General features: G+C 49.8%; 1 protein-coding gene across 1 annotated transcript in view; it reads left to right on the forward strand.

Annotated features, from left to right (window-relative positions):
* Window positions 1-20,259, forward strand: part of LOC134966791 (multiple epidermal growth factor-like domains protein 11) — a 138,288-nt gene that overhangs the window by 116,597 nt on the left and 1,432 nt on the right. The gene's annotated exons all lie outside the window — the stretch shown is intronic.

The raw sequence follows: 20,259 nt of genomic DNA on the forward strand, positions 1-20,259 counted from the left end.
TCATGGCTCATAAGGGTTATGTTATATAACATAACCTTACATAAGGGTTATGTTATAGTTGCATCAGGGTTGAGCTGATGCTCTATTGTTGTTCATACTGTTAACTGGGTAAGTTTATTACGTTATACGGTGTGATTGGTGTGACTGGTATGAGTCTTACCCTGGATTCCAAAATCCTTTCCTTGTACTGTCAGCTCTTCCGGGCAGTTTCCTTAACTGAGGTCTGGAGGAGGGACATAGAGGGAGGAGCCAGTGCACACCAGTACCTAAATTCTTTCTTAGAGTGCCCTGTCTCCTGTGGAGCCTGTCTATTCCCCATGGTCCTTACGGAGTCCCCAGCATCCACTACGGACTACGAGAAATAGATTTACCGGTAAGTAAAATCTTATTTTTGACTATACTATGTACTAGATTGTACACAATGTGCAGGCTAGTCAATCTTAAAAATAGTCTTTCATTTCTTGCAATACCGAACCCATGGGGCCGCGCATCGGTATTGCAAGCTGTGTGCACACGGTGTGATTTGCGCTAACTTTCCTTACAATTTTGACTATATAATCCAAATCGTAAGGTTACATCGCACCGTGTGTAAGCACATTAAGTTTGCAAGCAGGGCCATCCTATCTCTGACTGCATGTTCTTAGGTTTGGACCACACATAGCAGCCAAGCGGGTCCCGCTGAACATGACCCGCTTAGCCGGGAGTGTGGCTCTGTGTTCACACGGATCCTGTTCTGCGGGATTCCGCAGAACATGATCCAGCCAGTGACACACACAGGATTTTAATGGAGACACAGTGCGGCTGAAATTTGTGTTCACATTGAAATCCTGCTGCCCTGTCATCTGACCCGACCGCAGCATGCTGCAGTCAGATCCGGTGGCGGCAGGACTGCCGCACATGTAGGCGCCCATGTGCAGTCTCCTTGCGGCCAAGCAGGTTCCCATTGGCTGCTATGTGTGGCCCCACCCTTAGCCATTTTGTTTCAATTCTGTTTCCATTTGTAAAGGGCATCGTATTTTACTGTGTTATATAATAAACTTAAGAATTAAATAAACAGATAATTAAACTGCATTCTTTTTTATTCATTGAACTTTATATTTTTATTAAAATGTATGTATTAAACCAGAGATTGTTTAACTATAATAATTTAGGTGTGCGTGCTTGGTGGGGAGCCCAGTTATTTGGAATGTGAGAGACATATGGACATTTTTAGAGGTGAATTATCAATAGCAGATTCGGGTTTTGTCCTGCAGCCTGTTTTCAGCACAACCAGTATGGGTCATTGGGTCAACACAACTTAGGTCGACAGTCATTAGGTAGACATCAGTTTTTTTTTTGTTTTTTTGGTGTCATTTTCTTTGTAAAGTGATGGGGAACCCCAATTAGTGCACCGTGTCCCCTCGCATGGCGAGCAAGCTTCGGGCAAGGTTCCTCGCTCCGCTACTGCTGTGCTCGGCGCAGGTTACTATTCCCATTCGTAGTCCACGTGGATCGTAAGGTATGAAAAAGTCCAGAAATTTTAAAAAAGTTAAAAACTTATGTCGACCTTTTGACCTGTCGACCTAGTACATGACAACCTAATGACCATGTCAATCTAGTGACCCTGTCGACCTAATGCATGTTGACCAATAGTGGTCGACCTCAGTGGTGTTGACCTAATGACCGTACCCTTAACATGGTAATGACTGTGAATATGACACATCTCCAGCCTCTAGGGGGTGAGCATATTTCCTTATCTGGACAACAACAGAATCAGCACTCCTTAGTTATAAAATATTTTGATTCAGTTTTTCATGACGCACCTTAGGGCTAATGTAGACCTGATCGCTGCTGTGCATTTTTGCACAGCAGGCGATCAGGACTGAACTGCGCATGTGCCTCAGTGTGCATGCCAGAGATGCAATCGGCATCTCAGCCCAGCGATCACCTCTGCCTGATTGACAGGCAGCGGCGTTCGCTGGGCGGCGGCGTTAGCCTGCCGTTTTGGGGGCGCAGTCCAGGCAACGCATGCATGCCCAGAACATGTGGGAGGCGGGCCGTGGCGGCTGCGTGACGTCACATGCAGCCGCTGTGACCTGGGACATGGTGAAAATTCACCTACCAGCGCAGCAATGTGGTGGGGGTAGGGCTAGACATGCGGGGTGGACTAGCCCTGTGCTAGGAGTCCCCCCGCATGTCAGGGTGGCTGATCGTAGCCGTGCAAAATTTTGCATGGCTACAATAAGGTCTGAATTAGCTCCCTGGTTCTCAGCAACCAATGCTGGACTGTTTACTTCAAGATATGGGTATATTTACTAAAGTGTGTATTTTAGAAATTGAGATGTTGCCCATAGCAACCACTCATATTCCAGTTTTTATCTTCTAGAAGCAGCTAGATAAATGTTAAGTAGAATCTGATTGGTTGATATGGGCAACATCTGCACTTCTAAAAAACTCATACTTTAGTAAATATACCCTTAGCCACCATGTATTTGTTTATTATTAACTAAATATGATCTCAATGTGTGCATGGAACCCACCCAGGGCATATTACAGTACATCTATTCCAGACATTCTCACACTCAGGTGCACTGTGTATTCACAACTGTCACAATTTTAAAATCCATAGGTGATTTGAACAACTATAACTGTGAGAGCTCCAAGTCAAAGAACCTGCGATCTATTCCCTGATAATGGTCAAGGGTGCCACTGAGACATCTTGATGTGCTAAGGGATGCCAAGACATGCTTTAGTTATAGCATTATGGAAATTAATTTCTCACATGGTTATATATTATCTTGTTATAAACAAATTGAAGCACCCTGTACACATGCATTACTGCTTTTAAAAAATATGTATACTCATTTTTTTTTTTTTATTGCAACACAATCATTAACATCACAAACAGCAGAATTGAGATGTATGACATGCTGTGAGAGAAATTGTAATGATCAAAATACTATATTAAAATTGTATATGAATAATGGGGGTCTTTCCGAGTTGATCGCTCGTTATTTTTTTTACGCAACAGAGCGATTAGTTGCTAATGCGCATGCGCAATGTCCGCAGTGCGTCTGCACCAAGTAAATGTTCTAATAAGTTAGGTATTTTACTCACGGCATTACTAGGATTTTTCATTGTTCTGGTGATCGTAATGTGACTGACAGGAAGTGGGTGTTTCTGGGCGGAAACTGGACGTTTTATGGGTGTGTGTGTGAAAAAACGCTGCAGTTTCTGGGAAAAACGCGGGAGTGGCTGGAGAAACGGGAGGGTGTCTGTGCGAACGCTGGGTGTGTTTGAGACGTCAAACCAGGAATGAAACTGACTGAACTGATCGCAGTGTAGGAGTAAGTCTGAGCTACTCAGAAACTGCTAAGAAATTTCTACTCGCAATTTTGCAAATCTTTCGTTCGCAATTCTGCTAAGCTAAGATTCACTCCCAGGGGGCGGTGGCCTAGCGTGTGCAATGCTGCTAAAAGCAGCTAGTGAGCGAACAACTCGGAATGAGGGCCCATGTAAAGAGAAGAGTCATTTTAAAGGATGCAAGTTGAAAATCCACATAGATTCTTTGTGTAATATACATTGATAATGTTTCAAACAATGCTTTACGGCCACAAATACAATTTTTACACTTTTTAATTCCAAATCACAACAAGAGTGCGAAACACGTTATTAAAACACTGACATTCCAGTGGTTTGTCTTATTTTCTCCAAGAAATTGTTTTGGATTACAACATACTAAAAAACATGAGATCATATACAGGCCAAAATTTATCAAGCCTTGGAGAGTGCTAAATTGCAGTGAAATAAGAACCAACCAATCAGCTTCTGTCATTTTTCAAACACAGCCTGTAACACCACCAGTTAGGAGGTGGTTGGTACTTTATCACTGTGCAATTTATCAATCTCCAAGGCTTGATAAATCTAGCACTTGGTATTATTATCAGCTCTGCTATGCACTCAAAATTGAAATTGTTGGTTTCGCCGATGAGCTGCTGCAGCCAATGATCTGTGAGAGGATCATCAATGCTGGGAAGTTACTCACAACAGGATTGGCACACAATTTCCCCAGACTAATCATACATGAACAGCCAAGTCTTGACTCTGTTGGTTAGGAAAATGTGCCAGACCATGACAAATAGCTGCACTGATACTTATGAAAGTGATGGGCAGCTGTTGTGGAAAAGTGCGGAAAGAAAACTGCAGTTTAAAGGGTGTTCTGTATAGTGCGGTCCGAGGCTCAAATAATTAGCAGTCTTGCTTGCTGATAAGTGGTAAAGTTGAGAGTGATATTTAGTACTGGCAAATCCACTTGCATCTGTCATATAACAGGCTGTTTCTAAACAATGGGGTAGAGGTATGATGCAGTGAAAAGAAGGGAGAAGTGAGCCAGTGGAGAAGTTGACCATGGCAACCAATCAGCACTGACGTAACATTTATCATTTGGGCACCTTCTCCACTGGCTCACTTCTCCACTCTTTTCCCTGCTTCATACTTCTACCCAGATGTCAGTTATGAGTGGCATGTCTAGAATTAGTGTTAGCCTCTGGATATTTTTATAGTTCAGCAAGACATTCAATGGATGGCTGTGGGTCAAACCCAATTGGAGGAATCTGATTTGCACCTGCTACAAATTACAGAATATCTTGGTGTTGGGTGCTGCATTCTTTTTCTGAAACTGATAAACCAAACATTAAAACATTAAAAAGTACTGTCAATTAGATTTTTAATGATGTCATTTCTGTATATATAATCTATCTTTATACTGAAAAAGAAATTTAAAGACAAATAAATATAAAATATATAGGAATGCGGTCAGTGCCAGCATCCTGGATTTCAGCGCCAGAATCCCAACGCTGCTCAGAAGACTGGCATAGGAATTACAATATTGCTTTCAATGCCAATGCAGGAGTCCCAAATTACATCATCTCTATTGTAAGTATGCCAGGGTGGTCAATGGTTAAGCCGAGGGGGAGGGGGAAGGGGGGTTAGGTTTTGACACTAGGGGAAGGCTAATACCCCTTTTCCACCTAAGTACCGTGTCCGATCCGGGATGTTTAACACGGCTACAACCCGTGTCGGCCACCCCGTTTCCACTACACTTCGACACGGGTTACTCCCGTGTCTGATCTGTTTCCACCTAACCCGGGTAAGCTCTGTAAAAGCCTATTGCTGTCATTACAAATGGACTTTTTACTGTCTCATCAAGAGGATGTCATCAAAAGGACCAAAAGGGAGGGGTGGGGTGTTTTGTTTGCAAGCTGCCTCAATGCCTGCATGTGCCCAGCGTAGTGTTGTAGCTGCTGCAATAGATGTGCATCCGGGTTTGTTTGCTGCTGCGGTGCCTGCATGTGCCCAGCGTGTCTCCCAGGGATGACATCATCTTCCAGTGCCCCAGAAGCACCAGTCAGCGTCTCAGAGCGTTACTCGGGTCTGAAAACACGTGTAATGACCGTTTACACTGCACCGTTATCCGTGTCATTACCGTGTTCTACCCAGGTAAATAGCCGGGTAGGATTCCCGGGTCACTCAACCCGTGTTGACCCGTTTCCACCTACTAAAAACCCGTGTCGATGAGCGCCCCCGTGCAAAAACACGGGTAAAAACAGCTAGTGGAAAAGGGGTATAAGTGTTAGGTTAAGAGAGATAGAGGGGATCGAGAAAAAGTTGGGGTCAAGGAAAGAGAGGTAGAGACAGAGGTGGTCATTCCGAGTTGATCGCTAGCTGCCGCTCGCAGCGCAGTGATCAGGCAAAAAAGCGGCACTTCTGCGTATGGTGCGCACTGCGCACGTGCAACGTACATTCACAAAAGCCGATGCAGTTTCACACAAGGTCTAGCGATGCTTTTCAGTCGCTCTGTTGACCACTGAGTGATTGACAGGAATGGGGCGTTTCTGGGAGGTAACTGACCGTTTTCAGGGAGTGTGCTACAAAACGCAGGCGTGTGAGATACAAACACAGGCGTGCCTGGGGAAATGGGGGAGTGGCTGGCCGAACGCAGGGCGTGTTTGTGACGTCAAAACAGGAACTAAATAGTCTGAAGTGATCGCAAGGTAGGAGTAGGTCTGCAGCTACTCAGAAACTGCTTGAAAAGATTTTGGAGCAGTTTTGCGAACCTTTCGGTCGCACTTCTGCTAAGATAAGATACACTCCCAGAGGGCGGCGGCCTAGCGTGTGCACAGCTGCTAAAAGCAGCTAGCGAGCGAACAACTCGGAATGACCACCAGAGTATCAAGGAAAGGGAAACAGTGTAAGGGAAAGAGAGAGATTGGGCGAGAGTGTCATGGACAGAGAGACATTGAGGCCCCTTTATCAGTCAATATTTACGGCTATGTACCCGAAAACACCCATTTTCTTTGGCTAGCACACAATAGTATCCACTGAATGTGAGAAGGAGGGATCATAGTACATATCTCCAATACCAGCTGTGATCCCTACATTACCGCTGGCAGCCACATCTCCCTTAGGTTTCTATAGAAACCTATAGGGGATGCGATGCTGCCTTATAAATCAATATTGGGCCTGATGCACTATGTATTGACATTGGGCCTGGCTGGACTACACTTTGGGGCATGTAGTTCTAACAGGGTTCCCTGGAAACCCTCCGCTGGAAATGGACCCGGTGCATGGCGATCACAGTGACCACACATGCGCAGAGGCCCGGACTCCGCTTTCAGCACTTTGCAGGGATGGGCTCCTTTCTGAGCCCCTGTTCCTGTGGGTGCCGGGTGATACATTCACCTGATAGGATCATATATTGCAATGTGATCCTCACCACTTATAATGCGCCCAGATAACATTGAATATGTGACCCTTGATAAATGGGGCTCATTATCAGGGAAAGAGAGAATAATAATTGAATAGCGCACAAAGTGTCTAATTTACCATCTACACGCTGGAAATTTTATTTGATAAAAGTTATCATTTAACCCCCGTAGGTATTACAAAGAAACTATGGACATGCAGTCGGGTAAAGAGCCTTTCCTGTCATACTAACGTATATGCCAGAGTTTTGACTGTATAAAGTATATAAAAAATACAAAGAATATATTATAAACTAGGTGATTCATCGCGCCCTACGGGCGATCTTCACACCGTCGGTTGGGGCTACGCCCCGTTAACCCCTGCACGCCTTTGAACATACACAAGCCAGTAGATAGGTGGTCAAGAGGTGCTGCGGGTGGGGAAGGGAAGGGTGTGGTAGGTCCGCGAATGGGGGAAGGCAGAGCCGGATTAAGACCATGGGGGGCCCGGGGTGCTTTAGACAGTGGGGTTCCTATTGAAGAGAGGGGTGGGGGGTGCACCTATTAACGGGGCCTAATGCCCACCATGCGCCCTCGGGCCGGGAGGGCCCGACTATAAATGTCCACGGGGCGAGAGGGCCCGACTACATACCCACAGGCCAGGAGGGGCTGACTGTACCTACGGGCCTAGTGCCCGATCCCTGACGGTCTAGGGAGGAAAGGGGGGGTGAGTGAGAAACCAGCTCACTGAGGCCTCACCTGGTCCGGGTCATCTTCCATCAGGAGCACGGCGTCTTCCGGCCTTTTCAGCGGGCACCAGAGCTCTTCTCCCTCCGTCCGGCTGTTCACCGCTCTTCAGCGCGGCCTCCCTCTTCGGCTCTCGCTCGGTGTCTTCTGCACTCTTCCGCGCGGTCGTCTTCTTCGGCTCCCGTCCGGCATCTGAAGTCAGATGGCGTGGGCGGGGCCAATGACCCGGCGAGACAATCTGATTGGCCGGCGCCCCGCGAGCCATGATTTACTGGCGGATGGCGCCGGAAAAGAACTCCCGCCGCCAGCGCTTCAGATTGGCTGGCAAAACGGCGCCAAGTTTGAAGCGCCGCTGCTCGTCGCCACTTCCAGTCTCGTGCAAGGAAACACCTGGTCCCTGCACCGGAGCTCTGATGTGCCCTGGAACACAGGTCACATCTCTACAGCACTACAGATCGGATCGGAAGAGAGATCCGATCTGTGGTGTGGCAGGGGGCCCTTTTGGACCCCCCCCTTAATCAGGCTCTAGGGAAGGTGTGGGTGGGGGCCGGAGGTGCTGTGGTTGGAGGAGTGGCGGCTGCGGGGGTCCGGATGCGCTGCGGCAGGGGAGGGGTGTGATGCGGATGTGGGTGATACGGATGGGGGAGGGGGTGGGAATGCTGTGGGTGTTGGAGGGACGTGTGTGGGGGGTGGATGTGGTGGATGCTGTGGGTGGGAGGGGGGGCGTATGTGGTGGATGCTGTGGGTGTCACGGGTGGGAGCCGGCCGGGTGGGGTGGAGCATGGGGGGGGGAGGTGGGTATGGTGGGGGGAGGTGCAGGGGCGCTGCAGGTGGGGGAGGGGTGTGGGTGCTACGGGTGGGGGAGGGGTGTGTGCCGCGGGTGGGGGACGGATGTCGTGGATGCTGCGGGTGGGGGAGGGGCTGGTGGGGTGTGGGTGTAGCGAGGAGGAGAGGTGGGTATGGGGGGAGGTGCTGTGGGTGGGGGAGGGGGGGGGTGCTACGGTTGGGAAGGAGGGGGGAGTACCGCGGGTGGGGGGCGGATGTGGATGGTGTGGGTTTGGCGGGTGGGGTGGAGGGTGCGTGGGTGTAGGGGGGGGAGATGGGTGTAGGGGGGGGGTGCCGCGGGTGGGGGAGAGAGGGTGGGTTTTTTGGGTTGTGGGTGCTACGGGAGGGGGATGGATGTGGTGGGTGCCACGGGTGGGGGAGGGGTAGGGGGAGTTCTGCGGATGAGGGGGGGTGCTACAGGAGGGGGCGGGAGTGCTGCGGGTGGTGGAGGGGCGTGTGCCGCGGATGTGGTGGATGCTGTGGGTGCCGCGGGTGGGGGAGGGGTGGGGGGTGCATCAGGTGGGGGTGGGGACGGGAGTGCAGTGGTTGGGTGAGGGGTGTGTGCCGCGGGTGGGGTGGATGCTGTGGTTACCGCGGGTGGGAGGGTGCGGGGTGCCGCGGGTGGGAGGGTGCGGGGTGCCGCGGGCCATGTGGTGCAGGTGGGAGGGGGGCGTGAGCCGTGTTTCGCGGGTGGGGGGCTGATGTGTTGGATGCTGTGGGTGGAAGGAGGGGCGTGCGCCGCGGGTGTCGCGGATGTGGTGGATGCTATGGGTGCCACAGGTGGGGGAGGGGGGGTTCTGCGGGTGGGGGAGGGGCGGGGGAGTGCTACAGGAGGGAACGGGAGTGCTGCGGGTGTTGGAGGGGAGTGTGGGGTGGAGGGTGCGGGGGGAGAAGTGGTATTGGGGTGGTGCCGCGGGTGGGGGAGGAGTGGGGGGTGCAGCAGGTGGGGGAGGGGACGGGAGTGCAGTGGTTGGGTGAGGGGTGTGTGCCGCGGGTGGAAGGAGGTCCGTGCGGCGCGGGTGGGATGCGGTGTGTGCCGCGGGTGAAAGGAGAGCCGTGCGCCACGGGTGGGGTGAATGCTGTGGGAGGGGGGGCCTCCGGACTGTGCAGTGACGGCGAGTCCGGCTTACAGTCCCCGCTCCCCGGCTGCAGGATCACCAGGGTACGTACAGGGAGTGTACGGGGAGGAGAGAGACAGGGCACTGGGCGGAGATGGGCGGACCGAGGGAGGGGACTGTTCCTGCCCTGCATGCAGCCACTGTGACTCCGCCCAGCGTTACAGGCACAGAGTCACAGACTAAGGCAAATATATAGATGTGTCCCCAGTAGTAGTACCGTCCTTATACATAATGCCCCCCCCCAGTAGTAGTAGCATCCTTACATGTAATGCCCTCCCAGTAGTAGTAGCACCGTCCTTATACATAATGCCCCCCAGAAGTAATAGAGTCCTTATACATAATGCCCCCCAGATGTAATAGAGTCCTTATACATAATGCCCCCCCCAGTAGTAGCGTCCTTATATGTAATGCCCCCCAGTATTAGTAGCCTGCTTATACGTAATGCCCCCTATAGTAGTAGCGTCCTTATACGTAATGCCCCCCCATAGTAGTAGCGTCCTTATACGTAATGTCCCCCTATAGTAGTAGCGTCCTTAGACGTAATGCCCCCCCTATAGTAGTAACGTCCTTAGACGTAATGCCCCCCCTATAGTAGTAGCGTCCTTAGACGTAATGCCCCCCCTATAGTAGTAGCGTCCTTATACGTAATGCGCCCCCTATAGTAGTAGCGTCCTTATACGTAATGCCCCCCCTATAGTAGTAGCGTCCTTATACGTAATGCCCCCCCTATATTAGTAGCGTCCTTATACGTAATGCCCCCCCTATAGTAGTAGCGTCCTTATACGTAATGCCCCCCCTATAGTAGTAGCGTCCTTATACGTAATGCTCCCCCTATAGTAGTAGCTTCCTTATACGTAATGCCCCCCCTATAGTAGTAGCATCCTTATACGTAATGCCCCCCTATAGTAGTAGCGTCCTTATACGTAATGCCCCCCCCCTATAGTAGTAGCGTCCTTATACGTAATGCCCCCCCCTATAGTAGTAGCTTCCTTATACGTAATGCCCCCCCTATAGTAGTAGCATCCTTATACGTAATGCCCCCCTATAGTAGTAGCGTCCTTATACGTAATGCCCCCCCCCTATAGTAGTAGCATCCTTATACGTAATGCCCCCCTATAGTAGTAGCGTCCTTAGACGTAATGCCCCCCCTATAGTAGTAGCGTCCTTATACGTAATGCGCCCCCTATAGTAGTAGCGTCCTTATACGTAATGCCCCCCCTATAGTAGTAGCGTCCTTATACGTAATGCCCCCCCTATATTAGTAGCGTCCTTATACGTAATGCCCCCCCTATAGTTAGTAGCGTCCTTATACGTAATGCCCCCCCTATAGTAGTAGCGTCCTTATACGTAATGCTCCCCCTATAGTAGTAGCTTCCTTATACGTAATGCCCCCCCTATAGTAGTAGCATCCTTATACGTAATGCCCCCCTATAGTAGTAGCGTCCTTATACGTAATGCCCCCCCCCTATAGTAGTAGCGTCCTTATACGTAATGCCCCCCCCTATAGTAGTAGCTTCCTTATACGTAATGCCCCCCCTATAGTAGTAGCATCCTTATACGTAATGCCCCCCTATAGTAGTAGCGTCCTTATACGTAATGCCCCCCCTATAGTAGTAGCATCCTTATACGTAATGCCCCCCTATAGTAGTAGCGTCCTTATACGTAATGCCCCCCCCCTATAGTAGTAGCGTCCTTATACGTAATGCCCCCCCCTATAGTAGTAGCTTCCTTATACGTAATGCCCCCCCTATAGTAGTAGCATCCTTATACGTAATGCCCCCCTATAGTAGTAGCGTCCTTATACGTAATGCCCCCCCCCTATAGTAGTAGCATCCTTATACGTAATGCCCCCCTAGTAGTAGCGTCCTTATACGTAATGCCCCCCCCTATAGTAGTAGCGTCCTTATACGTAATGCCCCCCCTATAGTAGTAGCATCCTTATACGTAATGCCCCCCTATAGTAGTAGCGTCTTTATACGTAATGCCCCCCTATAGTAGTAGCGTCCTTATACGTAATGCCCCCCTATAGTAGTAGCGTCCTTATACGTAATGCCCCCCTATAGTAGTAGCGTCTTTATACGTAATGCCCCCCTATAGTAGTAGCGTCCTTATACGTAATGCCCCCCTATAGTAGTAGTGTCCTTATACGTAATGCCCCCCTATAGTAGTAGCGTCCTTATACGTAATGCCCCCCCCCTATAGTAGTAGCGTCCTTATACGTAATGCCCCCCCTATAGTAGTAGCGTCCTTATACGTAATGCCCCCCTATAGTAGTAGCGTCCTTATACGTAATGCCCCCCCCTATAGTAGTAGCGTCCTTATACGTAATGCCCCCCTATAGTAGTAGCGTCTTTATACGTAATGCCCCCCTATAGTAGTAGCGTCCTTATACGTAATGCCCCCCCCTATAGTAGTAGCGTCCTTATACGTAATGCCCCCCTATAGTAGTAGCGTCTTTATACGTAATGCCCCCCTATAGTAGTAGCGTCCTTATACGTAATGCCCCCCTATAGTAGTAGCGTCCTTATACGTAATGCCCTCCCTATATTAGTAGCGTCCTTATACGTAATGCCCCCCTATAGTAGTAGCGTCCTTATACGTAATGCCCCCCTATATTAGTAGCGTCCTTATACGTAATGCCCCCCCATAGTAGTAGCGTCCTTATACGTAATGCCCTCCCTATATTAGTAGCGTCCTTATACGTAATGCCCCCCCTATAGTAGTAGTGTCCTTATACGTAATGCCCCCCCTATAGTAGTAGTGTCCTTATACGTAATGCCCTCCCTATATTAGTAGCGTCCTTATACGTAATGCCCCCCTATATTAGTAGCGTCCTTATACGTAATGCCCCCCCTATATTAGTAGCGTCCTTATACGTAATGCCCTCCCTATATTAGTAGCGTCCTTATACGTAATGCCCCCCTATATTAGTAGCGTCCTTATACGTAATGCCCCCCTATAGTAGTAGCGTCCTTATACGTAATGCCCCCCCTAGTAGTAGCGTCCTTATACGTAATGCCCCCCTATAGTAGTAGCGTCTTTATACGTAATGCCCCCCTATAGTAGTAGCGTCCTTATACGTAATGCCCCCCTATAGTAGAAGCGTCCTTATACGTAATGCCCCCCTATAGTAGTAGCGTCTTATACGTAATGCCCCCCTATAGTAGTAGCGTCCTTATACGTAATGCCCCCCCTATAGTAGTAGTGTCCTTATACGTAATGCCCCCCTATAGTAGTAGCGTCCTTATACGTAATGCCCCCCCCCTATAGTAGTAGCGTCCTTATACGTAATGCCCCCCCCTATAGTAGTAGCGTCCTTATACGTAATGCCCCCCTATAGTAGTAGCGTCCTTATACGTAATGCCCCCCCCTATAGTAGTAGCGTCCTTATACGTAATGCCCCCCTATAGTAGTAGCGTCTTTATACGTAATGCCCCCCTATAGTAGTAGCGTCCTTATACGTAATGCCCCCCCCTATAGTAGTAGCGTCCTTATACGTAATGCCCCCCTATAGTAGTAGCGTCTTTATACGTAATGCCCCCCTATAGTAGTAGCGTCCTTATACGTAATGCCCCCCTATAGTAGTAGCGTCCTTATACGTAATGCCCTCCCTATATTAGTAGCGTCCTTATACGTAATGCCCCCCTATAGTAGTAGCGTCCTTATACGTAATGCCCCCCTATATTAGTAGCGTCCTTATACGTAATGCCCCCCCATAGTAGTAGCGTCCTTATACGTAATGCCCTCCCTATATTAGTAGCGTCCTTATACGTAATGCCCCCCCTATAGTAGTAGTGTCCTTATACGTAATGCCCCCCCTATAGTAGTAGTGTCCTTATACGTAATGCCCTCCCTATATTAGTAGCGTCCTTATACGTAATGCCCCCCTATATTAGTAGCGTCCTTATACGTAATGCCCCCCTATATTAGTAGCGTCCTTATACGTAATGCCCTCCCTATATTAGTAGCGTCCTTATACGTAATGCCCCCCTATATTAGTAGCGTCCTTATACGTAATGCCCCCCTATAGTAGTAGCGTCCTTATACGTAATGCCCCCCCTATATTAGTAGCGTCCTTGCATGTAATGGCCCCCCCAGCAGTGGCGTCCAATAAAGTGCGCACATACAGACATACCTCACACACACACAATTCACACATATATACAAACACACACACACCACCATATATATACACTCACACACACACACACACACACACACACACACACACACACCCCCACTATATACACACACACACTATATATACACACACACACACACACACACACACACACCCCACTATATATACACATACACCCCCACCCCCACTATACACACACACACACACACACACACACATTTCTCTCTCACCCTCCACTTACCAAGTCTGGCTGGCCGTCACTGCAATGCTGATTCCACCACTGTTCAGCTGTCTGGTCCCGTGTAGCTCCGCCCCTCTATTCCGTGTAGCTCCTCCCCCTCGTGGCACCGTAGCTCCGCTGTCACAGGTGATTGGGGGGGGGGGGGGGGGGACAGGAACAGCAGCCGGCAGCCTCACCTCCTATACTGTAAGGTAGGGTCTTGCACCTGACTGCTGCTGGCACTGGGTATGGAGTAGCTCCCTGCAGCAGATGCAGTTGACTCCGCCCAGCTCTGTGACTCCGCCCAGCGTTACGAGCACAGAGTCACAGATTAAGGCAAATATATAGGAGATATCTTCTTTGTATTATTTTAATCATTTTGATAGTCACAACTCTGGAGTAAAAAGTCTATGGCAGATAGGGTTACCACCTCATCCCTTTAATTCTGGATCATACTGTATTAATTACACAGGTTCTGTAGCTGGCTGACTTCAAGACTATTTCACCTGGTTTTAATCAGCCACAGAACCTGTGTAATTAATATGTGTCCAGAATTAAAGGGATGAGGTGGTAAGCCTAATGGCAAAGCCTACCTTTTCCACACATCTCTGATCAAAACTCAGCAAAATTCCAGTATGCTGCACCTGTGTATAATGCACGCACGAACGCTTTGGCTCACACATTGGCCCTCCTTCCGAGTTGTTCGCACGCAAGCTGCTTTTAGCAGCATTGCACACGCTAAGCCGCCGCCTTCTGGGAGTGAATCTTAGCATAGCAAAATTGCGAACGAAAGATTCGCAAAATTGCGAGTAGAAATTTCTTAGCAGTTTCTGAGTAGCTCGAGATTTACTCTGTCACTGCGATCAGTTCAGTCAGTTTCGTTCCTGGTTTGACGTCACAAACACACCCAGCGTTCGCCCAGACACTCCCCCGTTTCTCCAGCCACTCCCGCATTTTTCCCAGAAACGGTAGCGTTTTTACACACACCCATAAAATGGCCAGTTTCCGCCCAGAAACACCCACTTCCTGTCAATCACATTACGATCACCGTAACGAAGAAAAATCCTCGTAATGCCGTGAGTAAAATTCCTAACTGCATAGCAAATTTACTTGGCGCAGTCGCACTGCGGACATTGCGCATGCGCATTAGCGACTAATCGCTCCGTTGCGGAAAAAAATAACGAGCTAACAACTCGGAATGACCCCCCTTGTGCGTAAATCTGTCTTCACGTTTCTGAAGAAACATATAATTTGATGGCAGATAAAAACCATGTAGGTCATCACAAACACATCCCTCCTTCCTGCAATCAGTGTATGTACCTGCGCAACCCCCCGCCTCTGGAATTATATTTCAGCATACACCCCTTCCCCATGGTCAGTGTATGTCACCTTACACTTACCCTCCCACCTGGCATTGTATGTCAACACAAACACCTTCCCTCCCACCTTCCATCTCTCACACCTGCACCTCACTCCCACCTTCCATCTCTCACACCTGCACCTCACTCCCACCTTCCATCTCTCACACCTGCACCTCACTCCCACCTTCCATCTCTCGCACCTGCACCTCACTCCCACCTTCCATCTCTCGCACCTGCACCTCACTCCCACCTTCCATCTCCCGCACCTGCACCTCACTCCCACCTTCCATCTCCCGCACTTGCACCTCACTCCCACTTTCCATCTCTCACACCTGCACCTCACTCCCACCTTCCATCTCTCACACCTGCACCTCACTCCCACCTTCCATCTCTCACACCTGCACCTCACTCCCACCTTCCATCTCTCACACCTGCACCTCACTCCCACCTTCCATCTCTCACACCTGCACCTCACTCCCACCTTCCATCTCTCCCACCTGCACCTCGCTCCCACCTTCCATCTCTCCCACCTGCACCTCGCTCCCACCTTCCATCTCTCACACCTGCACCTCACTCCCACCTTCCATCTCTCACACCTGCACCTCACTCCCACCTTCCATCTCTCATGCACCTTGCTCCCACTTTCCATCTCTCACACCTGTACCTCGCTCCCTCAGACAGATCACTTCCCCCTAGTACAGTGGGTCCCCCCCTTCCCCTCAGACACATCATTATCTCCCCTTACCATAAAAGAGCCCCCTCCCCACAGACAGATCATCATCTCTCCCACCTGATACAGAAAATTCTCCATTCCCCTCAGACAGATCTCCCCCTATCAGCCAGTGCAGCGCACACACACAGAACCTTCTCCTGGTGGGTGTAGTATGCTTGACCGGCGGTCAGCATACCGACGCCGGGATACCGGCAGCAGAATCCTGACAGAGTGGGGTGAGTGCAGCAAGCCCCTTGTGTGCTCACTGCGGTTGCTAAGGGTTTTATTCCCACTCTATGGGTGTCGTGGACACCCACGAGTGGATTAAGTCCCTGTTGGTAGGCATGCCGACTGTCGGGATTGTGAGGGGACAGGATGTAGGGGGGAGGTTATGTGACCGCCGGTCACATGAATACCTCCTTTCCTGGTATATGGGGGTAAGCTCCATTGGTTCTGGTGGGCAGCGGCAGGCAGAGAAGGATTTTACACAAGGCAACCAAGGCAGCTGCTTAGGGCCCTGTGGTTCCCAGGGGGGCATGCTGATAAGGCTGTATGGAAGGCATTTCTGGTGGACTGCAACCACTGCAGAAATTGTCAGAGCATTGGGCTGGCTGAATACTCCAGGCTGCCAGTGATGGGTGCCAGATCCAATGCATGCCTGTGTCTCCAGTACTGCAGTATTGTGCGTGTGACCCATCACAACACACGTGTTTATGACGTCAGACGAGGAGAGAGGAGGCGCAGAGAAAAACATGAGCTCTTCCAGTGTATAACATCTGCCTACTTCAAATTCCAACCAGGCGGGATGGGGTGGGGGAGGGGGTTAGGCTGTACAGTGTATAACATCCGCCTGCTACAGTCAGGGTGGGGAAGGGGGGGGGGGTACACTGTCTGATTATATATCAATATGCTGTTATACTCTATTATAAGTACTATGGTGGATATTCAGGTAGGATCGTAGTTTGGAGAAAATCGCAAGCAGTCACAGTGCGATCACAGTTTGAGTGATAGCGGTGGGTGGGAAGGGGCTGGCGTTTCGCTGTTGTGGGAGAGCGGTCTGTCCAACGCAGATGTGGCTGGACCCTTTTCGGGGGAGCTGCGTGATGTCACATGCAGCCAGTCTGATTAAGAAAATGGCGGCTGACCTCCTGCATACGCAGCCTACCTGCGGATGCCAGGTGTCCTCATTCATTATTGCTTCAGCGATGTGATCACAATTATTTTGCAATGGGATCTGGTCTGAAGGTCGACAATGTTTAGGTCAACCACTATAGGTCGACAGGTCAAAAGGTCGACTTGGGTTTTTCAAATATTTTTTTTTTTACTTTTTCAAACTTAAGAATCCACGTGGACTATGATTGGGAATAGTAACCTGTGATGAGCGCAGCGGTAGCAGAGCGAGGCACCTTGCCCGAAGATGCGAGGGGACACAGTACACTAATTGGGGTTCCCAGTCACTGTACTGAGAAAACGACACCAAAAAAACATGAAAAACTCATGTCGACCTTTTGACCTGTTGACCTAGTACATTTCGACCTAGAAACCCTGTCAACCTTCAAACCCTGTCGACCTAGTGACTGTCGACCTATAGTGGTCGACCTAAACATTGTCGACCTGGACATTGTCGATCTGATGATGCACAGCCTTTGCGATCGCTGTCTGCCAGCTAGCATGCTGGGAGGTCTTGCCCTGCGCTGGTCGGCCCCCAGCATGTGATAGAAAGGATTGCAGATTCTGCAATCCAACCTGAATAACCCCCTATGTGTATAGGTGATTGGGACCTGCCTGCTACAATCAGTGGGGTCACTGATATATAATCAATACAGTTACACTGACTGAAGAGGGTAATAATGGCTATTATGAAATGCAGTCAGTAAGTGGATGTGGTGCAATCAGTGAAGGGGGAAAGTAATATACTGTCATAGAATACAGGTGTGGTATGGCTGACCGGCGGTCATCATACCGACGCAGGGATCCCGGCGGGGGGGGGGGGTGAGTACAGCAAGCCCCTTGTGGGCTCGCCACGCGCTGTGCTCGCCACGCTGCAGGCTCAGTGGTGATCTGCGGTCGCCATGAGTCTTATTCCCACTCTATGGGTGTCGTGGACACCCACAAGTGGAAATAGTCCCTGTTGGTCGGCATGCCAACCATCGGGATAGTGAAGGGTGGTCATGTAACCATCGGTCTCCTGATCGCCGGTCACATGAATACCACCCATAGAATACAAGGAGGAAAAACAACAAATATTTTAAGAGTCATATACTGTATCAGGAACGAAAATATGCTATGGATTATTTGAGGGAGGGGGCCCAAATTGGTATCCTGCTTAGGGCCCCATGAGGTCTATATCCACCTCTGGTGGTAGGTTAGGAATCACTCACAGTGTGGGTGTCAGAATGGGAGCCGGGCTGAGACGGCACCTGCACAATGAGGGTCATTCCGACTCGTTCGCACGCAGCGGTTTGTTGCTGCGGTGCGAACGGGTCCAGGATGTGCATGTGCGGCAGCCGCACTGCTCACGCGCAGCGTTGCTGGTGACAGGGGTCGCCGAGTTACGTAGCGGAGTACGAAGAAAGCGGTCGCAGAGACGACCGCAAGAAGATTGACAGAGAGAAGGCGTTCCTGGGCACCACCAGACCGTTGCCTGCCGTTTTTGGGGAGTGGAGAAGAAAACGCAGGCGTGTCCAGGAGAACGGAGAGCGGATGTCTGACGTCATAGCCGGCTCCAGCATCGCTGATATCGTCGCACAGGGTAAGTATGTCCAGGGCTGGTCATGTTCTGCTTTATAAAATGTTAGCTTAGCAGGGCTACAAAAGTGATTGCATTCCTGCTAAGCTAAAATACACTCCCCCATAGGCGTGGACTAAAAGTTGCTGGCTGCGATCAACTCGGAATGACCCCCAGTCTGACTGTGTATTATGCGGGATTGGTCAGATAGTGCTGGCGCGGGGTGGTTCAACTTTCTGCGCAGTATCTGACCAGGCATGAGGGGGGTGCCTGACATTAGGATGTGCCTGTGCACACATGTGTATGCCCCCTCCTCCCCATACCAGTGCTATTAGCCCCCAGGGCCCCCACTCCCCATGTATCTCCCCCTTTCCCAATATCACTTTCCATGTGTCTCTGCCCTCCCCCATAATAGCAGTGTAATCAGCTCCCACAGCCCAATAACAGTGTCATATCCCCCTGTGCCCCCACTTTCCATAGGTCTCCCCCTATAGCAGTGTCATTAGCCACCTTCCCCTATGTAACCTTGCTTTATCCTGTGAGGCTGCTGCACTGGGTCAGGGTCTTGTAGCTCAATGGGGTCTGAATCTTCATCTTTTTACTGTCACAGAAAGTGAAAGTAACACACTCCCTGCCTGTGTGAGCTGAGCACTGACTCACAACCTTCTCCCCCCAGGCAGTGTCTGTGACCAGATATTCCCTCCTGCACCCATCCCAGTAGTACAGCACCTAGAAAGGGGACAGGCAGCCTGAGGCAGGAGATGAGCTGCTCTGCAATGTGCCTCAGTATCACTGCTCTGCTGCTGACAATGGCACCTGGGGAGAGCTCCACTTCTCAGCTCTTCCACATTATACTGATCCTCCTCCCAGCCAGCACCACTGCTTATATAGGAGAGCTGTAATTGGCTGGCTGCATCATGTGCTTTTCTCAGTGTATGTCATATCCCCACATCTCACCATAGTCCATAGCCATCTCAGTGTATGTCATATCCCCATCTCACCATATGTCATATCCATCTCAGCACAATCCATAGCCATCTCACCATATGTCATATCCATCTCACCATATGTTATATCCATCTCACCATATGTTATATCCATCTCACCATATGTTATATCCATCTCAGCATAATCCATAGCCATCTCACCATATGTCATATCCATCTCACCATATGTCATATCCATCTCACCATATGTCATATCCATCTCACCATATGTCATATCCATCTCAGCATATGTCATATCCATCTCACCATACAGCATATCCATCTCACCATATGTCATATCCATCTCAGCATATGTCATATCCATCTCACCATATGTCATATCCATTTCAGCATAATCCATAGCCATTTCAGCACAGGTCATATCCATCTCACCATACAGCATATCCATCTCACCATATGTCATATCCATCTCACCATATGTCATATCCATCTCACCATATGTCATATCCATCTCACCATATGTCATATCCATCTCAGCATATGTCATATCCATCTCAGCATACGTCATATCCATCTTGGCATACGTCATATCCATCTTGGCATACGTCATATCCATCTCAGCATACATCATATCCATTTCAGCACATGTCATATCCATCTCGGCATATGTCATATCCATCTCAGCATATGTCATATCCATCTTGGCATATGTCATATCCATCTCGGCATACGTCATAT

The sequence above is a fragment of the Pseudophryne corroboree genome, chromosome 10, assembly GCF_028390025.1.
Source record: "Pseudophryne corroboree isolate aPseCor3 chromosome 10, aPseCor3.hap2, whole genome shotgun sequence".
In the NCBI taxonomy this organism is placed as follows: Eukaryota; Metazoa; Chordata; class Amphibia; order Anura; family Myobatrachidae; genus Pseudophryne; species Pseudophryne corroboree.